A 7,709-nucleotide genomic window follows, 5' to 3' on the forward strand; every position below is an offset into this window, starting at 1 on the left:
TTGATATTCCTCTGTTGAAAATTCTCTGTTTAGTTCCAAGCCCCATTTCTTAATTGGGTTATTTGGTTTGGTGGTATTTAATTTCTTAAGTTCTTTATAAATTTTGGATATTAGACCTTTGTCAGATGTAGGGTTGGTGAAGATCTTTTCCCAGTCTGTAGGCTGTCGCTTTGTTCTGTTGACAGTGTCTCCTGCCTTCCAGAAGCTTCTCAGCCTGATGAGGTCCCATTTATTAATTGTTGAGCTTAGAGCCTGGGCTGTTGGAGCTCAGGAAGTTGTCTCCTGTGCCAATATGTTCCAGGCTCTTCCCTACTTTTTCTTCTAACTGGTTTTATGTTGAGGTCTTTACTCTACTTGGACTTGCATGGTAACAAACATGGGTCCAATTGCATTTTTCTACATTACACATCCAGTTAAACCAGCACCATTTGTTGAAGATGCTATCCTTTTTCCATTGAATAGATTTGGCTTCTTTGTCAAAAATCAAGTGACCATATATGTGTAGATTCATTTCTGGCTCTTTGATTCGATCCATTGATCCACCAGCCTATTGCTGTGCCAGTACCATGCTGTTTTAATTGCTGTTGCTTTATATTACAGCTTGAAATCAGGTATGGAGATTCCTCTGAAGGATCTTTTATTGTACAAGATTGTTTTTAGCTATTCTGGGCTTTTTGTTTTTCCATATGAAGTTGAGAATTGAACTTTCAATGTCTTTTTAAAAATGTGTAGTTATTTTGATAGGGATTGCATTGAATCTGTAAATTGCTTTTGGTAAGATGGCCATTTTTACTATGTTCATTCTCCCAATCCATGAACAAGGGAGATCCTTCCATCATCTGATATCATCTTCAATCTCATCTTACACCCATCTGAATGGCTAAGATCAAAATTCAAGTGATACCACATGCTGATGAGATGTGGAGAAAGAGGAACACTCCCTCATTGCTGGTGGGAATGCAAACTTGTACAACTGCTTTGGAAATCTATCTGGTGCTTTCTCAGAAAACTGGGAATAGGGCTTCCTCAAGACCCAGCTATTCCACTCCTTGGAATAAACCCAAAAGATGCTCTACCACACAACAGGGACATATGGTCAACCATGTTCATAGCAGCCTTATTCATAATAGCCAGAACCTGGAAACAGCCTAAGTGTCCCTCAGTTGAAGAATAGATAAAGAAACTGTGGTACATTACACTATGGAATACTACTCAGCTATAAAAAACAAGAAAATCTGGAAATTTTTGGACAAATGGATAGAACTAGAAATGATCATACTGAGTGAGCTAAGCCAGAAGCAGAAAGGCTCAAATGATATATACTCACTTGTAATTGGCCACTAGCCCAAGAGAGATGTCCCATGAAAGTCTTAATTTACCAGGAGATTGGGATAGATGTGAGACATCCTACTGTGACTCTAGATAAGAGAACTATAGGAGATGGGGAAATAGAAGGATCCAGAGGGTCTTAGAAACCTACAAGAAGAACATCGGAATGGGTGGATCAGGGCACAGGGGGTTCTGCTCAAACTATTGCACTAAGGACAATACAAGCAGTAAACATCGAACCCCTAACTCTGATCTACCCAGTGGACAGCACATTCTCCACAGTTATGTGGAGAGTGGGAACTGACTCTGACATGAACTCTGGTGCCCCATATTTGACCACCTCCCCTTGGTGGGGAGGCCTGGTGGCACTCAAAGAAAGAATAAGAAGGCTAACAAGATGAGACTTGGTAGCCTATGACCATACAGTGGGGAAGGATGTCCCCCTTGGTCATAGACCTAGGGGAGAGGAATAGGGTGAAAGCAGGAGGGAAGGAGGAACAGGAGGATACAAGTGATGGGATAACAATTGAATTGTAATTTGAATAAATTAACTTTAAAAAGATTAATAAAAAAATAAAAACAAGAGGGAAGCTTGTTATCTCTTCTCCAGACAACACAACCACTTTCACCCATAGCAACCCTGGGCCGCTGCTTTGGTTTACAGATAAGACAGCTCCTCTGGTTAAAAGTGGCTTACATGGCAGTGAGGCCCTGCCTTCCTTTGGTTCCCAAAAGGGTTTTTGTCCCAGGGCAGTTTTGTTGAAAAATAAAGTGCAAGATGGACAAACAAAAACATGGTCAGTTACAATCAAATCCAAACCCATGGTTCCTCTCTTTACTAGTTAGCTTTCTTGTTGTGACCAAATAGCTGGCAAGAACCAACTCAAAGGAGAACGGGCTTGCAGTACAGGGAGGGGCCCAGGCTGCCTCGTGTGCTCCTTCAATGTGGACCTGGCGCCTCTTTTGTGAAACAGCAGCTGAGGAGACTCTAGGTCTTTATGGCCATCAAGGAACCCAAGGAAGGATGCAGGACCAGGACCGACAAGACAACCATTGATTTGAAGGGGATAGGGATGGATGGCTGTGGCACAGTTTAAGATGAAAAGGCATCTACCATTGAGTCGGCCACTGAAAGCCTATTGTGAATGACAGGGCCTGTCAGTGAGGCAGACCTGATTCTGATTTTCATGGGCAGCCAATCAACAAGACAGGCAGAGCTACAAAGATGGAAACTGAGGGTGGAGATGCTGTGGTGTCTCAGTGCATCTCAGTGGCAGACAGGAGGTGTAGACTAAGGAGTGGCCAGCTCCCTTCTTCCAGAATGGTGATACACCAAGAACACATTCTTGTTGGAAAGCGCAATCTGGTTCCAGCACATTCCACTGACTACAGTAAGATCTCTCTAGTCCTTCATCTCCTCTTCTTCCTTCCTCTATTGGACATAAAGTAACTGGTGTGCGTGCAGAAAGATATTGTACACTCTTTTCTTTTTTAAAAAAGTAAATGGCTGATGTTTCGTTTTGATTAACATCAAATGAGGATGGTATAAGGAAAGCACTGGTTCTGAAAATATCCCCTTTCTCCATTAGCAACTCGTTCTGATCTGATCCTTATGTTCCAGGAAGCTATTTTGTTTTAACAACAACAGAAAGAAAGAAAAAAAAATCCAACATAAAACTCTCTGCACATCTTCTTCAATTGGAGAATTTTAATGTTTTTCATTTATCATTGTAAAACCAAAGAAAGACAATTTCATAGCTTTTTTTATATAGCTTTTACACGGAAGGTAATCTGTCTTTAAGCAGGGGTGAATTGCTTTGGGGGCGGGGGAGGTCCTGAATCCTAGATAGTTTTCCGTTCAACTCAAGTGTCTGTTGTTTAAATAAACTCTTGTTTTGAGAGTCTAAAAGGAAGAGATGCGGTCCGCCGTGACGGTGAAGGCACGGTAGCAGGATCATGAGTAATCTGGTCATGTTGTGTCAGCAGCACAGAGGAGAAAACAGACTGGAAGTAGGACCATGCTGCAAAACAACACGACCCACAGACACGGCCCCACTCCCTCTGGTCAGTTGCCACCTCTTAAATCAGCGGTTCTCAACCTGTGGGTCAAGACTGCTTTAGGAGTCACCTGAGACCATCGGAAAACACAGATATTTGCATGGCAATTCATAACAGTAACAAAATTACAGTTATGAAGTAGTAATGAAATACGGTAGGGGTGGTCACCGCAACATGAGGCATGGCACTAAAGGGGTGCACCATTAGGAAGGTCGAGGTTCAAAACCTCCCAGGGCACCATCACCAGCTGAGGACCAAATGTTCAAACACATGAGCCTCTGAGGAATGTTTCATATTCAAATCACAAGGCCCTCATAAATGGGGCAAGGTGTCACTCATCTTCTGCAGCTCCTATCAGTTCTTCATCTCTAACATGGGGGACAGAGTTCCATGGGGGAGGGGCTGGGGGGAAATTCTTAGGTTTGGCAATAGTGACGTCAAGAGGCTTCCATGCACACCCTTTGAACAGCATGCCACAGTCCTTCCCCTTCAAACCACAGGGCATGCCACTGATGGGCAACAGTCCCCGAGGGACACTGAATTGCGGTGCGCAAAGGGACACGTGAGTACTTAACACGAGGAGTCAGCCATGGTATCTATTTGCAGGCCAAGGTGATTCCCATCAGCAGCCTGGGCTGGAGTGGGTTGGCTCAAGGGCAGGGTTAACAAGACACTAAAAGAGGTATTCCTACCTCGTGACTAACCCCACTCCATTTGTCGTAAGTAGCCCCCACCCCCCGCCCAGCTTCTCGAGCTTGCTTTTATCTCAGACGATTGTGAATGTTCCAAGAGGGCTCATCGCAGCCACCTGCCCTAAGGATGGGAGGGACTTTGGAAATCCAATTGCAAGGGAGAAGGTTGGTCTGAGAAACAGTGAACAAGGCGGCGTCTTTCCAGGGAGGAGCCGCCATGTGTCAAAGTTTACCCTCATTATCTTACGGCAAATAGAAAAGAACAAACGAAGACATTTAACCGCCTAAAATTTGAGATCCAATTGCATTTAGCGCTGCAAATCCTGTTACCAGCCCTGTGGGCTTACCTTGCTCATGTGTGAGGTCTGCTATGTCTCAACAAATAACATTTCTTAAAGCCAGAGTCCGGGTCTGAGCTAAGTGGATAATCACTGGTCCGTGCTCTCTACTGGATACGAGAACGGCCTGGACGACCCACAGGTTTTTTATAGTAGGTTTTTTTTTTAAGTCTCTGTGAGAAGAAGACCTCAAAAATCACCTTCTTGCCTGGCTGTCATTGCTAATGTCACTGTGCTCTAAGTTAATAGCAATTATGTGACTGTACAAGTTATATATATATTAACATATGGGACCATTCAGACACTGGAATTCGCCTTCTGAATTGGCTCCCATAATGAAAGGACCATTAAGAGTTGAGTGGTGTTCCAAGAACTCTTCAAAACTAAAATAAATCAAGGGTGGTGGTGGAAAATGGCTCCTTTTCCTTTATCCAGTCACCCACATTTTAATCGAATTCTGATGAGATGATGAATGCTGTGCTGTCTTTGCAGCCTATACGCTAAATTAACAAGACTGTCTCATTTCCTCCTTAGAAGGCAAACTGAGATGGCTTCCTGATAATTCCACATAAAGCAAGATATGGACATCTCAGAAGTCTTGCTTGCTGCTGGGAGTCACCATTTCCCCCAAACCGGCTCTAGGCGGGGACCCAGAGCATCTGATTTGCACAAGAACTCCTCGCTGAGCGCTGCTCATTCAGCTAGCAACAATGAATCTCAATATTCCTAACACATCCACTCAAACAGTTTAAACTTTGCAACAATGTTTTTTTAAAGACTTATTTGTGTATCTTTATAGGGAGAGCATGTCTCTAATGCTGAGCGCAGGTAGTTCATATTTGTCTACAAAGCAAGAGTGATGAATGGCGCAATCAGGAGAAATGGATGATCTCAGTGGAGCCTAGTGCGCAATTACTCATCTTCTTCCCAACCTTCACGTGTCTAAAGGATGTGGAAGTGTAGCTATAGCTTCCACTTTTTTGTTATTCTGAATAGTTTTAAATTCATCAGCTTGGATTTTTGACCTACTTCTTAGAAATATGAGCAGTCAAGAGAGAGGAAGTGATCTCTCTTTTTCTATTTAGGGTTTGAATATCTGGGCATTAATGGTCATTTTTGCTTTTTAAAATTCAAGGTACAGTAAACCAGCACAATTGATGTGTGTGTGTGTGTGTGTGTGTGTGTGTGTGTGTGTTGTTTCATTAATGTAGCACACAGACAAGCAGCAGACTACACCAAGCAGCTATCTACCTGCCACAGGGCAGAGGGATCAGATACACATCCCTTGGGGAAGCCCAATGACTCCCCACAAGACCCCTCAGTTTCCTGGGGAGATGGGGGACCAGAGTCTGGATTTTCTCTAAGATCAGGTGATCTTCAGACATCCTGAGGACCAGACCTAAACATTGAACATGCCTTTGGTCACACCACTTGAAATGTGCCCAGTCTCACCTAACCTCCAAATTCTTCGTTCCTAGCTTGAGCAAGACCTCATCCTTTAAATATGCCCTGCTCTGTGATGGAATGGCTATGAGACATGTTGAACTTGTCCTTCTCCAAATCTGCATGGCAGTGTCCTAATCCCCAGACCCTAAGAAGGTGCCACTGTTCTGGGTCTAAAGAAGAGGCTGAGGGTGTAGCTAGATGGCTCGTTGGAGTCATCTTTGAAGAAGAATAGATGCAGCACATGGTGATGTATTGACCGAGGGAAGAGCAGCCGGGAGCGAAGCAGGTTTGAAGGCAGGAGAGGGTTTAAGCTGGATTTTGGGGTCTACAAGTGACATCTGGTAGGCATGTACATACATGTAAGGGCTCTGTGCATTTGAGGGAAGTCTGGGCTATAGGTATAGAGCTACAAGTCCTCATCACCCATGGCGAGTGAGAGGAGAGCGCAGAGCAGGTGAGCAGACAGGGCAAGGAAGAGGGTGTCTTCAAGGAGACTGAGAAAGTGGAGCCAAAGCAGTATCAGGAGAGCAGAGCTCTGAATCGCACAATCTGAGGAAGGCAGGCAGTCAGACTTCTGAAGAGCCCGGGAGCCAGAACAAACTGGGTGACACTGCAGTAGAAAAAGCTTTGTCCTAAAAGCCCCTTGCTCCCTTGCAGTCAGTCTGGGTCAGGACTCAGGAGCCCACCTCTGAACAGTGGTCCAAGAGGCCAGACTTGCTCCATCCAGGTCTCTGCCAGCAACCATGAAGGCAGTGTGAGAGAGGCCACACTCGTTTCTTACCCTTCAAGGTTCTAGGCAGAAATGGGTTTTAAACTGAGTACAGGGTTACCACATGTCAAAGCCCTTTTATATATCCAGGAAGAAGATAGATAGATAGATAGATAGATAGATAGATAGATAGATAGATAGATAGATAGATAGATGATAGATAGACAGATGAGAGATGAGAGAGAGAGAGAGAGAGAGAGAGAGAGAGAGAGAGAGAGAGAGAGAGAGAGAAACTGAACATAACGATCAAACAAGGTAAGAAACAAAAAGTAACAAGATCTTGTGAATCATAGGCAGATCATACTGGCGGATCCTTAAGAAAGAGTTCAGTAGTGTCCCTAAACATCATTCTGAAGCAATCCCTAATCACTCTTCTATCCCTAAGGACCTTGGCTTTAATAACCAGATCTCCTAGTGCCCATTTCACCCACCAAAAGCACGAGCCACCCATAAGGTGTCTTCTGTCACATACAAGCCAACTCAGATGAGCGTGTGGTCAGTCTGGTTGACGTTGCCTTTTCAGACAGTCTAAAGACTGTCAATGGAGGCAGCAGCTGTGTGGAGGCTCCGGGCTAAGCCAGAGTCTTTAATTGCATTTCCTTCCCTCATGACAAGTAATTAGAAATGACTGTTTCCTACCAGTCTAAATTACAGGATGATTATTTCCCTTTCATGTTCACTAGCGGCTTGGCACTGCATGGCTGTGGCATTTTTTTTTTTTTTAAGTATACTGATTATTGGAAAAGGTGTCCAATAAGGAGCATTTTCCCAGCTTCTGGGGCAAATTTGGTCATAAGGAATGGAATGGTGAGGAAAGGTACTTCCGCAGAGACCCCATGTATAGGTGTTTTAAAGGCTTATCTTGGAAATACGGAGAAGGTATAGCCACAAACCTACTTTTTAAACCAGACCCCTCCCTTGTGGCTTAATTTAAATATATATATATATATATATATATATATATATATATATATATATATATATATATATATAAAATGAAAGCAAAGAACAATGAACAAGACTACTGGCCACCCAACAGGACACGAAGATCAACCAGTATCAACCAGAGAGTATAAC

This window comes from Acomys russatus, chromosome 22 (genome assembly GCF_903995435.1).
Source record: "Acomys russatus chromosome 22, mAcoRus1.1, whole genome shotgun sequence".
NCBI lineage: Eukaryota > Metazoa > Chordata > Mammalia > Rodentia > Muridae > Acomys > Acomys russatus.